The sequence below is a fragment of the Oncorhynchus mykiss genome, chromosome 17 (assembly GCF_013265735.2).
Source record: "Oncorhynchus mykiss isolate Arlee chromosome 17, USDA_OmykA_1.1, whole genome shotgun sequence".
Classification (NCBI taxonomy): domain Eukaryota; kingdom Metazoa; phylum Chordata; class Actinopteri; order Salmoniformes; family Salmonidae; genus Oncorhynchus; species Oncorhynchus mykiss.
Window position 1 is genome coordinate 25,117,069 of NC_048581.1, and position 19,937 is coordinate 25,137,005.

Sequence of the window (19,937 nt, forward strand, 5' to 3'; positions counted from 1 at the left end):
ACCTGACTGTATGTGGGTATGACATATTTTTTGTCTTTTTACAATGGGCAGCTCTTTATTGCATTCCAAGCTCCAGTTGCAAGGCTAAGGCAGGCAACCTTCCTTCATACAGGTACTGTGTTATTGGGTATTGGGATATATCTTATGAGTAGCCCTCCTTGCCCTTGGTGAAGACCACACGTCCACAGGGTGTATTTAGAATTCCTATCCACTCATCTGAAGGCTTTGATATTTCAGCGGCATCATAACCTTTATGTTGTGGGGGGGGTCAGTTTATTGGTATTCGTCTGTCAAGTCATGTGGGGGGGTACGGTGTGTGTGTGACAAGGAAAGGGAGTGGGAGTGAATATGATTATTTAAAGACTGGGGAAAAGGGAGATTGACTTTGATTAAAGGATGATTGAAATGGTATTACAGTTTCTCAATTGTTTTGGCTCAATTATATATATATATATGTATATATATATATATATATATATATATATATATATATATGTATATATATATATATATATATGTACATATATATATATATATGTATATATATATATATATATATGTACATATATATATATATATATATATATATATATATATATATATATACATATATATATATATATACATATATACATATATATATATATATATATATATATATACATATACATATGTATATATATATATATATAGTTTCTTAATCTTAGAACTACCCATCCAGGATCCGGTATATTTGTCTTCAGCAAACGCTGAATAGCATAGCTAACAGTCAAAACATATTACTGGAAAATATTCATGAAGTCACAAGTGAAATAAAGCGAAACACAGCTTAGCCTTTTGTAAATCACCCTGTCGTCTCAGATTTTGAAATTATGCTATACAGTGAAAGCAATACAAGCGTTTGTGTAAGTTTATCAATAGCCTAGCATAGCATTATGTACACTTAGCATCAGGAAGCTTGGTCACGAAAATCAGAAAAGCAATCAAATGAACCGTTTACCTTTGATGATCTTCGGATGTTTTCACTCACGAGACTCCCAGTTAGACAGCAAATGTTCCTTTTGTTCCATAAAGATATTTTATATATACAAATACCTCCATTAGTTTGGTGCGATATGCCCAGGAATCCACCGGAAATATCGCTCACGACAACACAGACAAAAATTCCAAATGATATCCGTAATGTCGACAGAAACATGGCAAACGTTTTTTATAATCAATCCTCAAGGTGTTTTTCAAATACCTATTCGATAATATATCCACCGGGACAATTGGTTTTTCAGTAGGACCGATTGGAATAATGGCTACCTCTGTATTTTACGCGAGAATCACTCTGAGAGCCATCAGGTGACAACTTGCGCAATGTAGCCGCTTACGGGTATTCTTTAACATAAATGCGTAAAACTCTGTCACAATGCTGTAGGCAACTTGGGGAATACGGAGAAAAAATAATCTGGTTGATAGCCCATTCACTGCTCAATAGGGACGCATTGGAATGCAGAGCTTTCAAAAGATGAGTCACTTCCAGGTTTGGATTTTTCTCAGGCTTTCCGCCTGCAATATCAGTTCTGTTATACTCACAGACAATATTTTTACAGTTTTAGAAACTTTAGAGTGTTTTCTATCCTAAGCTGTATATGCATATTCTAGCATCTTGTCCTGACAAAATATCCCGTTTACTATGGGAACGTTATTTTTCCAAAAATGAAAATACTGCTCCCTAGTCACAAAAGGTTAAACTTTAAAGGGACTACAATTTTCTCACATTAAAGATTTAACATCACATTGCATAATTTCAAAAATAGTTGTATTCATTTTATACAAGAATTAGATGCAAACCCCATAATTGAGAAATGTACACATTCAGAGATAGTTACGGGTGTTTCCTGTCCTCTCTGAGGTCACCAAATGAAACACACTCGTCATACCCGTCCCTTAAGTATCCATGGACCATTCCCACAAGTGGACATATTGTTTCAAATTCCCATTTTGGGGATTTAGGAATCGGCCACGTGTAATCCTTTATTTAACTCTATTGTCTCTCTGCATGAAAAGGGGGACAGAGTCTCCACCAGAAAGGTATTACCTGAGATAACAGAACCTGGGTGTAGGAGAGAGTGAGAGAGGCGGAAGCCACAATCTATACCCAGAAAGGGCCACGTCATGACAATTCTGTAGGGAAAAAGGTAAAGTAAATGTTGCAGCATTTCTTTCACAAAAATACAGCAACTATTGAAAAGGTAAATGCAAGTCTGAAAATCACAATGTAATTCACTGTATCATATTCCAGTGGGTCAGAAGTTTACATACTAAGTTGACAATGCGTTAAACCACTTGGAAAATTACAGATAATTATGCCATAGCTTTAGAAGCCTCTGATAGGCTAATTGACATAATTTGAGTCAATTGGAGGTGTGCCTGTGGATGTGTTTCAAGGCCTACCTTCAAACTCAGTGCCTCTTTGCTTGACATCATGAGAAAATCAAAAGAAATCAGCCAAGATCTCCCCAAAAAATTTGTAGACCTCCACGTCTGGTTCATCCTTGGGAGCAATTTCCAAACGCCTGAAGGTTCATCTATACAAACAATAGTACGTAAGTATAAACACCATGGGATCACACAGCTGTCATACCGCGCAGGGAGGAGACGCGTTCTGTCTCCTAGAGATGAACGTACTTTGGTGTGAAAAGTGAACATCAATCTCAGAACAACAGCAAAGGACCTTGTGAAGATGCTGGAGGAAACAGGTACAAAAGTATCTATATCCACAGTAAAACGAGCCCTATATCGACATAACCTGAAAGGCCGCTCAGCAAGGAAGAAGCCAATGCTCCAAAACCGCCATAAAAAAAGCCAGACTATGGTTTGCAACTGCACATAGGGACAAGGATTGTACGTTTTGGAGAAATGTCCCCTGGTCTGATAAAACAAAAATAAAACTGTTTGGCCATAATGACCATTGTTATGATTGAAGGAAAAAAGGGGAGGCTTGCAAGCCAAAGAACATCATCCCAACTGTGAAGCACGGCAGAATCATGTTGTGGGGGTGCTTTGCTTCAGGATGGACTGGTGCCCTTCTCAAAATAGATGGTGTCATGAGGCAGGAAAAGTATGTCAGGAGGATTGGGCCAAAATTCATCCAACTTATTGTGGGAAGCTTGTGGAAGGCTACCTGAAATGTTTGACCCAAGTTAAACAATTTAAAGGCAACGCTACCAAATACTAATTGAGTGTATGTAAACTTCTGACCCACTGGGAATGTTATGAAAGAAATAAAAGCTGAAATAAATTATTCTCTCTACTATTATTCTGACATTTCACATTCTTAAAATAAAGTGGTGATCCTAACTGACCTAAAACAGGGATTTTTTACTTGGGTTAAATGTAAAGAATTGTGAAAAACTGAGGTTAAATGTATTTGGCTTAGGTGTATGTAAACTTCAGACTTCAACTGTATGTATGGGGAATATACAGTAATATAGCACAATTTGAACACAATATACTATCTGTAACATGATCTATTTGTGAATTCTACATGTTATATATCGGACTGCACAACGACCTCATGCTTGTGGCAGAGCAGCAGTATTCAGCCATCAGCAAGAACAAGAAATTTGCAACATGGTCATAGCCAACAATTCCATCAGGCTCAGAGATCCAAAGTGACAACAATATCTTCGCAAATATCAATTCTTTCAGCATTTGCACTATTGACAGAGTTTTGAAAAAAATCTAATGACTATGAAACATCTCTACAAGGTGCCATTTGAGAGGAATAGTGACAGAGTGAAGGAGCTGCGGTACCAGTATGTCCAGGTAAACCATTGGTGTACAGGGGGTTTTACTGTACCTCAAGGATGCCTGTATATACTTTTTATAGTTGTAGATACCCATAAGAACAGAAAACATGTCTACTTTACTAAACTGTCTGACTCTAGAATAGGCTATGTAAAACGAACTTTATATTTTGTTTCTGTGATACTATATAGATCATAATGGAGCTGGAAGGACATGAAATGACCCACATTCTTATTTTTGTGGACGAGGCTGGGTTCAATCTATCTCATTGGACGCCGAGCCACAATTGGCACACAATTGGCACACCAGGCTAACGTGGGGGCAATATTTCAATGTGTGCTGCCATTTCTGAGAATGATGTGAGCACACATATTCCACACATTGGGTCCTATAACACCAAATGTCTCGTGGCCTTCCTAAATACACATTACAGAGACCTAATACCAGAACATGAAATAGGTTAAGTTAGACCAGTTTTGCCAAATCATGTAATTGTGTGGGATAATGTCAGCTTCCACAAACCAACATTGTTAGGGATGGGTTTGCTGCACATGAAACGATAACAATGGAGTTCCTTCCACCATCCTCTCCATTCCTGAATCTGATAGAATACTTTTTTTCAGCGTGGAGGTGGAAAGTATATGACTACCAGGCACAAGATCAGATGCCATGAATACTGCTTGTGAGGACATCACAGGCAATCATTGCAGGGGAAGTTTGCCTGCCCCCCCCCCCCCCCCCCCCCCCCCCCTCCGGTGCATCGCAAGGGAAAACATCAGTTGTGATGTTGATGAAAATTTCGGGCCAGACCAACAAGAGCAACAGGCTGTCCACCTGGCGGCACGTAGCCTAGTGGTTAGAGCATTGGACTAATAACCAAAAGGTTTCAAGATCAAATCCCTGAGCTGACAAGGTAACAAAAAATATGATGTTCTGCCCCTGAACAAGGCAGTTAACCCACTGTTCCTAGGCCATCATTGAAAATAAGAATTTGTTCTTAACTGACTTGCCTAGTTAAATAAAGGTAAAAAAAAAAGAAGATGGGAACTTGTACTTTGAGTTAAAAAAATTCATTTTTTCATTTTTGCGTTTTATTTATTTTTTGCATGGGTCATTTTGTGGCAAATCTTCTCTTCACTATATATGACTTTACATGTATGAAATATGTAAAAATGGACATGCAAATGTGAATTTTCTGTTTAAATGTAGCACATTGCTACAAACATAAATGTTCTGTATACATACAAATGTGCATATCCTTTTTCAGTATTGACTTTTCCCAGTAAACTTTTACCTACTGTTGAAATCGGTATCTAACAAGCTCAGTGTGATACACAATAGCATTCAGCTAGATAAAACTGACCTTCTTGTATAGTACAGTAAGCAGTCAGTGTCCACAAAAAAGTAGAAAACTGAAATGTGTAAATAACAAACATTTCCAATGGTGAAAAAACATCTAAACATTTTCACCAGTACGACTCACACGATGACAAAAGAAAAATAATTTTGGTGGCATTAGCCAATTTACTGACACAATAACAAGGTTTTGAAGTATGAATTAAATGTTTTGGGTGAGTTACTACATTTTTCAGACAAGCAATGGAGTTGTGATGTCCCATAAAAGTAGTGGCAATTGCACTTAGAGTTTAGAGCATGTTAAGACTGTTACAGAAAATGAGCCAAATCGATTGAGATACTGTAAACCAAGCATTTATTTCAGTTAGAGGTGTTCTTTATTTGACTTCTGCTGTTATTTGTTGCTCGCAGTGGATGAGCTGATATCAGTTGATCGGTTTTGTCAATTTGTTTTGAAACAGGGCCTCCAGAATATTCTCACTTCTTTCTCTCAGTTTACCCTCCAAACCCCCAACTATCTGAGATCTCTTTGAGACTGGGTCAAAATCACTTATTTTCAATGAAACATATTGGCCCATATTACAGTGACAGTGAGGGAGAAAACACGGTTTGCATTCGTCCCTTCCCTGAACTTGCACTGGCGGTGATCTGACACTTTATTACACTTCTCCCACTCCCTCTCTTGTTTCACCCTGTCCCTGCGTCCTGTGTCGCAGACAGAAGTCAGAGTGTGTATCTCAGTATCTCGGCCAGGGGACAAGGCTGACATTTACCTTTAGAAATAAGATTAGCTGGGTATCAGTGCCAGAGCTGCCACCCGTCCAGGATTTTTCTGTTGGGAAGACGTAATAGTCAACGTTATGGATTCTGCCTCTTGCTGAACCTCGCCTCTTAACGACACTCCAACAGCCTCGGTCTGTGGCCGGCTCCACTTTCACATGTTGCTAACATGAACCGCTCTGCATTTTATTCTTGTTTATCAGTATGATAAAGTCTGAGGGAGAGCGATAGTGAAAGGGGAAGCCATTTTGAATCCATTAGTGTCTATGGTCGTTTGAAGCTGCCAGCCAACAGTATTGGTTTCCTCATCATCTGTTAGAAACAGGGGATTATCAAAGCAGCTTCCTCTTTCAGTGGAATGTTGATGTGGACCGGAGTTGGACTATACTGGAGTTGGACTATTCTGGAGTTGGACTATTCTACTTTATTGATACAGAATACTTTACTTTGTCGCAGTAGTGCATGGTTGGTCTGTGCTAAAACTTCCAATCATATACTAAACTTGGGCGATTCTGCCTCGTACTGTAGATTTGGACAGCAAGACAAATTTAACCAGCAAAGGTGTACTCCACATTATTGATTTTACTTTTCCAGATCGTCAATTCCCGTAGATCTAACCGTAGTGTTATACTACACACCTGGGAGTAATTATCTACCTACCCCTTGACATTAATAACCAAACACAATTAAATGCCAGGAGAATACTTTTTCATTTTCATTTTCATTCGCTCTCCGCTGCAATTCCTTTCCCACATATATTCCACTTAGACATGCATTCAGTGCCAGTTTTGTTTTGGATGGGAAACCTTTGATGCCCTTGAGGTTTAGAACCAACAGTATTTGTTTAATGTGCCCGGAGATTGGCTCTTTCAGACAGCATTAGAGTAATATACTAATTGGAGTGTGAAATTATAGGGAGTCAGCATTGCACGAAATGCCATTGCACAAATAGTGCAGAGGGAGTATCAAAGATGCGTTTACCAGAAAAAACCTTTGTGTAATTTCCCGAACACCCCACCCCAGCTCTTGTCGTACCCCCGTCCACTCCCCCACATTTCCCCTAATGATCATAACTTGCCCAGGAACCTATAAATCGGGTACAGTAGTGAAACTAAGTGTCTCATCATTATGCGGTCTCCACCTATCCTCTCTCAGGGAAAATCTATCATATGCCCTAAGCTGTAGGGGCACAATGATGTTTCCATAAGCTTTTTATATATATTTTTTTACTAATGGGATCCTTGTGCCATTTTGTTGTCTTTGACATAAGGGGGTAAATTGCATTATGGTGACTGAAGTTGACAGGGCCCATTTTGGGTTGTGGTATAATACTGTTGCTGTTAGTTCATTCCCTATGTGTTAGGAAGTTCCAATTGGAGGTCCATGGCAAGATGGTTGTCATGTTAACAACTGCATGTGCATTCATAATATCGTGCCACCACGGAGACATGAACCAGTATGTCTTTTTATACAAATATATAGTCCCAAGCTTATTTTAAGGCTGAACTCCCCACAAGGAGAAAAAGTGCCACTGTTCCACCCAGTACATTTGTTATTGCTTTTGTTTAGTTGAAGTAACAGAGGGGAGGAACATCCAGCATCGCAGTAAAAATAAATCAAAGTACATCATCTGCTGTTCTATTGTGCGTGCAATGATGTCAGAAAAAAACTAAACAGTATTTGTTGCTCGAAGTAACTTTGATGTTGTAACATTGCAAATGGACATGGCAGTTTCATCATTAAGGATTCCAGCTTTAAATACAAACCTAATGTTTAGTAGTAGTCTACCATACAAAATACTATATAGCAACATCACCCTTTCAATATGGCATATTCCATGTACTCTTATATTTAGTATTGTATTGAGTATGGAAACAAACATTGTAGATAATGTTGCCAATATGTCATATTACAGCCTACTTTGTAGTATACTAGTTTGTGTGATTCAGGTCATTGTTGGAAGGAAATATCCTCTGAAACCCAGCAGGATATGACATATTGTTCAACTGTACTCTACACTTACCAAGCAAGGTGACCTGGAAGTATAAGAATAGTGATTTTAAGAAACATCAGGGTGCATTTTGGATGGAGGGCAAATTAAAATCATGGAGGCTGAATAATGAAAGAGGGAACACCCCGAAATGTACCTTTTACTTTTTGTAAGTGATAGATGGACCCCTTTCGCCACCTCATTCTATCATCCTCTCTCTGTTATTCAGATAAAGTCATGAACAGGAATTGAGTGTGGCCAAGAGCAAACCATACACTTCAAGGGCATGTGAAAATGTCTGGAGGATAGTTTGGCTTCTCTGGGATTCACGGAGATCATAATGAACAGGTGTGGCCCACATCTGGGCAAACCCATCGTTAGTCTGTCAGGGTCTTAGGATTTGGAGGTATTATTAGTCTGGAGAGAGAGGCAGGCTGGGAAATAAAAAAATGGCACTCTGACTGTTAAGGAAAATGGGCACAACTTTTGCGGCAGAACTAAGTTGTGTAAACGGAGAAGGCTCAGGGAGAGGTAAAATGTTGCTCGTCACTAAGGTGTTATATCATCAAAATAACATGTGTGGTCGTTCTCTTGACACTTTCTACCTCATTAACCTTGTCGATTAGGTTTCTCCAACATCTGTTACTTGCCATTGTTTTTGCTTTTCAAAACACACAGGCAACAAAAAAATGTAACGATAGTTGGCTGTTGGTGCTTAACTTGCTAGCAGAATGGATCATTTTTCTCCAATCCCTTCTCCCAGGGGGGCAGCTACCAAAAAACAAATCAGGAAATGGTAGGAATCAGCCTTGTTGAGCGTGCCACACAGTCCCTCCAGTCCTTCTTTAAGCAAACACTGCTTGACTAAATGCACGCTAATGATGCAAATGTATGCCGTTAAATATATTCCACACAGAATCGTATCGCCACTAGACGTTATCCCAAATGCAACGGAGGACATCCATCGCAATAAAGAATGCAGAGCGAGAAAATAAATAGAAAAAATACATTATTCAGGATGTTCTGTCCTCATTTGCATAACTTTGACCCTATAAAAATGCATTAGCATTTTCAATTCTGTGGTAATAGTAATATGTGGGATATTGCCTTTCTGTGGATGGGTTTCAGCTCTTGTCGTTGGAGGAGTCTCCTTCAGATAAACTGGTTTAAATCAATCCTTGTCTAATAGGAGTTAGTGAATGTATAAATCCCAGAGTGATTTCGCTTACAGGATCATCTCTTGTCATTGTAATCCGTGTCTGACACCTTTCTGCTGCTCAATACTGATTCTTCATTCTAAAACCTCCCATTTCTGACATCGACAAGATCTAAATAGATGCACTATAGTACAGACAGCGAGAGCAGTAAACCATATTTCTGATTAAGGAGCTTGTGTTGTGTTAGCAGAAGCAACGTGTGCTCCCAGACCTGTAGCCAGGTAGTAAAAGTTTAGTATCCAACTGTGGTTGTAATTTATAATGTGGTGCAAACCCTGCAATCGAACACACTGTATGACAAAATGGCTTCCTCACATCAGCAGTTTCACTCGTCCTCATAAGATGATCCTGGAAGGTGATGTTGATCTTGTGCCAAAATGGCCTTCTCAGTCGCCAACACTGCAGTGCATAGGCCCACTTTGTCATGATCCGACCAGCAAGGTGCTGTGGAGTCAGACCCCAAAATGGTTCCTCCACAGTAAAAACACACTCCTGTCTATTTATTTACTAACAGTACTGATCTAAATTCAAATGGCCTCCACCACCACTGCAGTGCCTCCCCTACCCCACCCACCTTAGATCTGGATGTGACACTGCAAGGTATTGCTGAGCCAGAGACAAAATTGATGCTTCTCCTCCTCCTTTTCCTCCTCCACCTCCTCCACTGTGGTGCATTTCTCAGCTCAATGCCCCTCCAGATGGCAGGTATCTTTAGTGCTCAGCCCATTTGTCAGCTGAAGCTGCAACAAGTCGACTCCCCTTGTGGTTCACTGGACCCAGCAGGTCCTCTCAGGACACCTTTAATGGACTTTAATTTGAAACACACTCATGACAATGACAATGCAGACCTCCATATTGCCTTTAAAAATGGACTAATAAGTGCCCATATTGCCTTTAGCAGTGAACTAATAGTGTCATTTTCTCTGTGTTTACCTCATAGCACTTCACAGAGCAATTATGCCTAATTGGATAACAATGCAGACATACCGAGCCTAAGTACTTAGTTGGGTATTATTAGTTTGCATTGTGAATCACCACGTTTTTTCACAGTCTAGACATGTAGAAGCAATACACTTACTTACACATCCACACACATTATTCAAACACCACTAAACTACACCTATAAAAGGTAGATGGGTTTCTAGGTGGAGATTGTTGTCGCCGAGTTTGCAGAGCGAATCCAACCGAGCAGAATAGATGACTGAGCTCAACAGCCATCATTCCTCCCCACCAGAGATGACACATTTGGTGACATTGTAAACGGAAGCAGTTGCAGCGCTGTTTTAACGCTGCTATCATTTGTTATTGGACAGCGGTAGTGCAGATGTTTGCCCCATCAAGATCCAAGGGGACAGTGGTGGGTAATACGTCACCGTAATGTGAGAGGGAATTGGTATTGGTTTACAGTAAAGTGGGCTCCATTAGAGTTTGAAGTTCATCTCATGAGATAATTGTTTTATTTGGCAAGTGTATACTACTAGCAACATGAGATTTTCTGCTTACATGTTTAGCGATACGGTAAGCTATATGAGAATACATGCTGTTGCCGTTGCATCGTGTTTCATTTTTCTATGTGTCATCAACCTCTGAAGATTATTACTTTCTAGATTAATTAATGTTGTACTGTAATATGTATCAGAGGTCTAGAAGTCTAGAAGACTGTTATTTACACCTAATGCTACAGGTATTGACAGATCAGCCTACCAATATATGATTACTGCAGTGACAGCATGGCATCTGTCAAAATGTAATTACAGAGTATCAGCTCTAGTATACATCCCAAATGGCACCCTATTCCCTATGTGACTCTGCTTGAAAGTAGTGTACTTTTTTATTTTACTTAACCAGGCAAGTAAGGCATTCTTATTTACAATGACTGCCTACCCCAGCACCGCACCCAGCACCGCACTATGGGACCCCCAATCATGGCCGGTTGTGATACAACCTGGAATCAAACCAGTGTCTGTAGTGACACTTCTAGCACTGAGATGCAGAGCCACTCGGGAGCCCAAAGCATATTGACGGAAGTGGGATTCAAACCCACACCCCAGAAGAGACTAGAGGTTTAACCCAGGGCCTTAGACTGCTCAGCCAAGCTATCATGTCATTAGGTACTGAACACAGTCTTATTTCTATAGAACATACAAGGGGTGACGCAGTAGATTGTGCTCCGGATCAGAGACCTCTTATTCCCCAACACCCAGGCAGTTCAAACAATCCAGATGGTTCATTTGCATGCACTTTCACATACTCCCCTCCATAGGATCGTCTCCAGCACCGCCACGTTGCATTCTCCTGGCTCCATATATTCCAGAAGAAGTTGACCTATCACCTCCTCTTCCGCTTTAGTCAGAGCCAAGGCACTGTCAACCGGTGCGGTTTGATTTAGAGTACTGTACATAAATGCTTAAGGAATTCATAGTAGGCTTAATTAGGTGTTGTAAAAGTGACTTATAGCATCCGTTTGTGACATGGGGGCAATCATACGCCATTACCATTTCCATAACTCCACATGTCCTATTTTAGTTGGGAGGAGATTCTGGCTTTATGTATTGGTGTGCTTTTTGGTGTTTAGCCCAATGCAGTCAAAAATCTGATTTGCTATGTTTTATATATACAGCATGTCCTCAATATTAGGTTGGAATTATACTGATAATGATTATAATGTGCTTTTAATGTAAGAGCTGTCTCAATAGACTGCCTGAAATTTTGAGAGGTTGTAGTGTGAAGGACTTTTGGCCTTTCTGGAGACATTAAAAATGGCTGTATTGGACCTTTAATGAATGAGGATGTTTTGGTGGAGAAAGAGAGGTCAGTTGTGATATCTAGCTTCCAGGGTTCAGATGAAAGAAGGATAATAAGAACCCCAAATAACCTTTCTGTCAGTGTAAGCTTGTTTTTCCTATATATCTTTGACCACAGGGGCAAGAACATTAGTAAAAAAAAAAGATTAAAGTTGAATAACTCTGAATGAAACCCAGAAACAACTGAAGTATGTAGCCTGAATTACAGCAACAACAAACATAACAATCTCTGACACTATAACTTTGAAATACAATGTCATTCCTTCTATACTTGATCTGCTACTGTATGACGGTAATAAATAAGTAGAGTTAATTGTTGCCCTGTAGCACACTGTAAATGAAGCCTCCTGTTACTAATTGGAAGCACAAGTCAAACACATTCTGCCATCTGCTTTGCAAATGACTGCTACTTAGGCCAAGGGCTCTTACAGAGCTCACTGTAGGCTAAACATCCACAAGACCCAGACTCAGACAGGATCCAGATATGATGGACAGAATGACAGTCCTCCTAGACATCAGCTCATATCCACTACCATAATGAAGCATAAACACAAGCATGTGTTGGTGATAACATGTACTGTATCTATGTACAGCTACTAAAAGAGACCATGTTGAAGGGATGGCTTTCAAGATTGACAACATACTGTATAGTACAGCTTCTATAAAGGTTCTGGCCAAGACACTGTCAGACTGGCCTGGACTTGTTAGACTGGTAAAGATACTGTCAGACTGGCCAAGACACTGTCAGACTGGCCTGGACTTGTTAGACTGGTCAAGATACTGTCAGACTGACCAAGACACTGTCAGACTGGCCAAGACACTGTCAGACTGGCCTGGACTTGTTAGACTGGGCAAGACACTGTCAGACTGGTCAAGATACTGTCAGACTGGCCAAGACACCGTCAGACTGGCCAAGACACTGTCAGACTGGCCTGGACTTGTTAGACTGGTCAAGATACTGTCAGACTGGCCAAGACCCTGTCAGACAGGCCAAGGCATTGTCAGACTGGCCAAGAAACTGCCAGACTGGCCAATACACTGTCAGACTGGCCAAGACTTGTCAGACTGGCCAATACAGACTCAGTGTGCTAAATGGTAATGCACTTTGCCTTGTGGAGACATGACTTACAGCTTGTGATGTAACAGCCACAGTAAAATGCTCACATTCCCTCATTAAAAAGCACCTTCAGATATGAAATCCAATATTCCCATCTAACAGATATCAGTCATATGGCCAATGTTAAAATTAAGCCCATGTGTTCCCTCCCTTAGAGACCAAGGCACAGCTGTAAACGTTCTGACTGGCTGGCTGCAGACAATATAAAAGCTGTTGTTGTCTGGTAAAAGAGGCCTGTGTGAGATCTTGGAGCCTTGATCGTGATTCAGATTGCGGGATGCCCGGTCTTTGTGGCCCCAATGCACCAGATGCGTAAGCGATAATGTTTGTGCTCTGATAATGTTCTGCGGAATCCACATTAGACTAAATTATTCTTTAGATGAAGACGCCGTGAAGTTTTTGTTTTTGTAGATTATCAGACATTTTCGTTAGTCCACTCGACATATTCTCAAATGCTTACATGGTTTACCTACCTTGCTTAGGCACAACAATCATGACTGTCTTTTTCCATCTCTTTTTCCTGGTCAACCACATGTTCTACTTTTAAAATTCTGCATTTGGTGCCAGCATTTTGCCTTCTAAAGTACATAGCTGTCACGCCTGCTCCCGCTCTCCGGCGCTATGCTGCCTTTCATTACGCACACCTGTCACCATCATTATGCGCATCAGCGCTCATTGTACTCACCTGGACACCTTCACATATTGATTGCCTTCCCTGTATCTGTTTGTTTTCTCTGTTTCATCCCGGTGTCAGCATTATTGTTGTTTCCGTTTCCACTGTCCAGACGCTGTCCGTATTCTGTTCCTGTCCGTTGGTTATTAAATGTTCACTCCAGTACCTCCTTCTCGCCTCCAGCGTCGATCCTTACGATAACTAAACAAGCCTCAAAACACAATGACGTACATACCGCCATATAGATTTCTATCGAAAACCACTATCAACGTGAATAGATGAGTGGAACCAACAACTGTTATCCTCAATCCTTCAACCACCATTTAGAGAAGTTTCCTTGGAAGCTCTTGCTCTCTCAGTCTCTTGGCTGTCGCCGGGCAGAATTCATCAGAGGCTCTTCATCTGGTGTGTGTTTTTATTTATCGTCACGAGTGGGAAACTATGAAGCTCACTTTCTAACAGCTCTGAGCTTTAGAATTTAAAATTTCACTGGCCTGATGAATGAGTGCTACTTCAGCTCACATAGTGGCATTATGTCCCTCTCCAGAGTGACGAGAGACTAGCCTGGCCTAACTACCTGCTCCACCTGGCTGCCACCATAGACTCCTATTGGGAGGAACATGGCTCCGCCTGCCTGCCACATGCAGGATCCCATGAGGTGGAAGATGGCTTGGGATTGCTATTTAATTACTGAGGTTTTAGCTATAGGATCAGATCTGGTACCAAGCCAGTGATAAATAACAGTATGATTATGATGATGACAGTTCAGTTACTAATGTGCGTGTGCATAACAATTTGTTTGAATATGGCACACACGGCAAGGTGCATCTGGTGTTTGATGATTGTTGGCCTCGAAGTTGAATGTCAGATTTCCGCTCTGATAAAGGTAGAACATTATCATGGAGTTTGACTGGGGCCACTGACTCTGTCTGTAGGACTAAAATAACAACATAGATAGCCAGCAAGAAGCAACATCAGTAGCATCAATCAGTGTAATGGAACAAAATGCACCCTGTCATTATGCACCCAGGAAGTGGGAAATGTAATTAGACCAATGAAATTAGGCCATGTGCACCTGATTGTCAACAGGACAATATTTTTATTTTTATACACATATATCCATAATTTACAGTAGCATTCTGGATTTGTATTCTTCCTCTGATATATAGGGGTTGGAATAAAATGTTTTCCCAACCTATTGTTTCCATTTGTTTGATGCATCATTTGATATATAAGCACTCAACTTAATTTGGTCACCGGGAATCCACCAAAGGCTTTGCTGTTCCAGGAAAAGCTAATCATAATGTTAAACCTATTTTTCATCAAACATATGGGACTTAAAGCACTTAATCCATATATAATTCTAATTTACATTTGGAAAAGGAAACAGGCTAACACTTGTTAAGTTCTGAACAAGCAGAGTAAAAACTCACTGACAACTAGAAAAAGCTCAAATCTAGTTTATTCACCCACTGGGTCATACACCTGCAAAGCACATATATTTATAATCTTCTAACAGGCCCTGCCTGTTACTAAAACCTTTGTGGGTGTGAAAGTGTATGAGTGAGATAGAACTGCAAAATGAGAGACAATGTGATGGGCCTCTCTGGCCCCCCCTTCCAGAGGTTACTTCTCACTTCACCTGTTGATTTGACCTCGAGACGCATCCCTCACTCCTCCCTAGTTCCGCAGCCGGCCTGCCTGATCAGAGATTAACAATTGCCTTTCGTCTTCCTCCTCAGAAACATGGAACAGAATATGAAGATTCTACTCTCAGTAACCATATTCCTAGTTCCTCTTATTATCGACCCTTCATTGACCCCAACACATCCATTCCTTATACATGTAAAGTAATCAATGAGTTACAGTCTGGTAACACGAATCAGTACATTTCAAGATGTAATCAAACACACTTTACTTGACACTCAGTGTCATAACATGTTATTACACGGTCTTAAACATGTCACAATATGTCATGACCATGTCATAACGTGTTATGACACTGGGTGTCAAGTAAAGTGTTACTGGAAACGGGATAGGGACTATATGTAATTTGGGAGCCTATAACTTAACATGATGGTCTGAGTTATAATGATGATGGCGGTTTACTGCTATGTCAGCCTATTTAGAGTGTCACACTTTATTGCCCTGGGTACGCTCTTCCCTAGCATTATCATGCCATGAGTCATGCCCACTGTCACTTTACTTCCTGTCTTGTGATAAGTAGACTGATATGTTCTCGATTTCTCTTTTTATGTTCTTCATCACAGTTGTATGCCTCCTTGGAATTTGGGAGAAAATGGCAGCTGGTTCATGAGCATGTGAATAGGTTCTACCGGTGAGTCATACACTTGTCTTCTTTCTTTCATCTCATCATCTTTCGCTTCCTCTCGTCCTCTCTGTTGTCCTGGTCTTTTCCTTTGTTTACTCAGACTCTCCTCACAAACTGTTTTGGAGCATCACTAGCAGTCATTACTTTTTCATTGGGTATTATCCATGTATACTGTCTATACATAAATAGGAAGATACAGTATAACAAGTCTTGCCCGGTGGCATGAGTAATAGATCACCCAGGAAGTCCCTGTTGTCCCTCATCTAATCACATCAGCCCTCATCCCCACAACAGCCAACCGCAGTGGCCCTCCCCATTCTGAGCAAGTGCACACTCATCACAAATATAGCTCATTGCTTTCCTTCCTAGAGATAGGGGAGGGTGTGTGTGTGTGTGTGTGTGTGTGTGTGTGTGTGTGTGTGTGTGTGTGTGTGTGTGTGTGTCGAGCTGCCGCAAGCTATGTCCACAGTAAATTGCATGAATTCGGGGTCTGCTTTTCATCACATATCCTAAATAATTTTCTCAAGCCATCCTTGTTCCAACCCCATCAAGGACTTTAAACTCTGGCCGTCAGAATTAGTACCCTGGGCAACCTCAAGCCAGGCTTACCGACAAGGAGTTTATCAGTCTCACTCCACCAGGAATGACATACATCACACTGTAGGAACGCTAAATCTGTCCAAGGTATTTCACTCTACCCAATAAAATGACATAATACAGTGATATACAGTACAGTGACTTGAATTATGTGGCACAGCCTTGTCGGTATACAGTGCCTGACTAAATAAATACCATATTTAGGCTGCTGCATATTCACGCTTTTGTGACAGATACCACTTTTTGGTGGAATAACAAACCTACAGCGTCTGGTTGTTGCTGTGGGGTAGCTAAGGGTAATGTGACAATTTGTGACACATCTCTGGGGAGAATGTCCTCACAAGGAAAGGCATTGCTATTTTATTGCCATCATTGTTGAGACAATGATGAAATGAGATGTCACAAGGTGAGACCCAAATGCAGACACAGGAGGCAGATGGTTGGAGTCTTACAATGTTTATTAATCCAAAGGGGTAGGCAAGAGAATGGTCGTGGAAAGGCAAAAGGTCAAAACCAGATCAGAGTCCAGGAGGTACAGAGACAGGCTCGTGGTCAAGAAAGGCGGTATGGTCAGGCAGGCGGGTAAAAAGTCCAGAAACAGGCAAGGGTCAAAACCGGGAGGACTAGAAAAAGGAGAATGCAAAAAGCAGGAGAACGGGAAAAACGCTGGTTGACTTGGAAACATACAAGACAAACTGGCAAGAGAAACACAGAGATAAATACACTGGGGAAAATAAGCGACACCTGAAGGGGGTGGAGACAATCACAAGGACAGGTAAAACAGATCAGGGAGTGACAATATCTGGAGTGGAATAGCCCTGCTGAGACTCATCTCCCTCTGTTTATGGTCTTCTTCCCTCTTTCTCTTCCCTCTTTTTTCCTCCTCTTCACTTCACCCATCCTGTTTTTCCTCCTCCTCTTCATCCTTCCTTCTCTCTTCTTCTTTAATCCAGGTCTGTATCTGGTTCACATGGAGGCACACCCCCCTAATGGACGTGAGTAGCACTACACCCACACACACACACCTCTCTCTCCCTCTGTCACACACACAGCAGAGAAATGCCCCCACATTCGCAGTCCAATTGTCAGCCCTCTAACGATAGAAGAGAGTGAGAGTCTGTCAAGGAATAAATTCCACCCTGGGTTTAGAGCGTTGTGTCCCAGGGGAGAGACAGTGGATTACCCAACTGATAAATGCAGTGCATGACACTTGATTAATATGGCCTTTCCCTCTCATCCCTCTCGCCCTGGGAGTGTCAGCTCCATATCTCGCCACGGCAACACCACCCAAGGTCATCCATAGGGGAAATTGTGAGATTGTTTATTATAGCTATCTGCTGTTGCTGCTGTTAGAGTCCCGGAATCAGAGACAGTTTTGTTTTCTGTATACAGAGAATTATCATATTTGATCATGTTGAATAGTGACAAACCTACAACTTTACATACTGTATGTATGAAACAATTACCATTATAGAATGGAAATCACACTGTTTTCTACAGTGTGTTACGTTATTCTTATTCTAAAATGGATTATATTGTCTTTTTTTAAATCAAATTTATTTCCCTAATTAATCTACACACAATACCCCATAATGACAAAGCAAAAACAGGTTTTAGAAATATTAGCAAATGTATAAAAATAAAAAATACAGAAATATCACATTTATATCAGTATTCAGACCCTTTAATGAGTACTTTGTTGAAGCACCTTTGGCAGTGATTACAGCCTCGAGTCTTCTGGGGTATGCCACCATAAGCTTGGCACACCTGTATTTGGAGAGTTTTTCCCATTCTTCTCTACAGATCGTCTCATGCTCTGTCAGGTTGGTTGGGGATAATCTCTGCACAGCTATTGTCAGGTCTCTCTAGAGATGTTTGATCGGGTTCAAGTCCGGGCTCTGGCTGGGCCACTCAAGGACATTCAGAGACTTGTTCCAAAGCCACTCCTGCGTTGTTTTGGCTGTGTGCTTAAGGTTGTTTTCCTGTTGGAAGGTGAACCTTCGCCCCCAGTCTGATGTCCTGAGCACTGGAGTAGATGGAGTAGATTTCATTAAATATCTCTCTGTCCTTTGCTCCATTCATCTTCCCCTCAATCCTGACTAGTCTTCTAGTCCCTATCGCTGAAAAATATTGTGATAGTGCCACCACCATGTTTCACCGTAAGGATGGTGCTAGGTTCCTCCAGATGCCAAAAAGTTCAATCACTGTTTCATCAGACCAGGGAATCTTGTTTCTCAGCAGTCCTTTAGATGTCTTTTGGAAAACTCCAAGCGGGTTGTCATGTGCCTTTTACTGAGGAGTGGCTTCCGTCTGGCCACTCTACAATAAAGGCCTGATTTGTGGAGTGCTGCAGAGATGTTTGTCCTTCTGAAAGGTTCTCCCATCTCCACTAAGAACTCTGGAGCTCTGTCAGAGTGACCATCGGATTCTTGTTCACCTCCATGACCAAGGCCCTTCTCCCCCGATTACTCAGTTTGGCCTGATGGCCAGCTCCTGGAAGAGTATTGGTTGTTCCAAACTTCTTCCATTTAAGAATGATTGATGCCACTGTGTTCTTGGGGATCTTCAATTCTGCATTACTCTACCTGCATTACTCTAGATATGTGCCTCGACAAAATCCTGTCTCGGCGCTCTACAGACAATTCCTTCGACCCCATGGCTTGTATTTTGCTCTGACATGCACTGTCAGGTGTGTGCCTTTCCAAATCATGTCCAATCATTTGAATTTACCACAGGTAGGAACATCTCAAGGATGATCAATGCAAACAGGATGCACCTGAGCTAAATTTGTATTTTTACAGCAAAGGGTCTGAATACTTATCTAATTAAGGTATTTCTGTTGAGTATTTTTAATACATGTTGGTTTTGTTGTTATAGGGTATTATGTGTAGATTAATGAGAGAGAAAACCAATTAACTTCTTGATGCACCCATCCCTTTAGCGGGATCATTTTCGTCGACATCCGCTGAATTGCAGAGCGCCAAATTCAAATTACTAAAAATATTTAATTTTCATGAAATCACAAGTGCAATATAGCAAAACACAGTTTAGCTTGTTGTTAATCCACCTGGTGTGTCAGATTTCAAAAAAGCTTTTCGGCGATAGCATACCAAGCATTTATGTAAGGACATCTCTCTCAGTAGACAAATCATTACAAACAGCTAGCAGCCAAGAAGGCAGGCAATAGAACAGAGCGCTTTCAGGAAAAACAGTACTTCCGGGTTGGATTTTCCTCAGGTTTTCGCCTGCAATATTTTATATGTTTTCTATCCT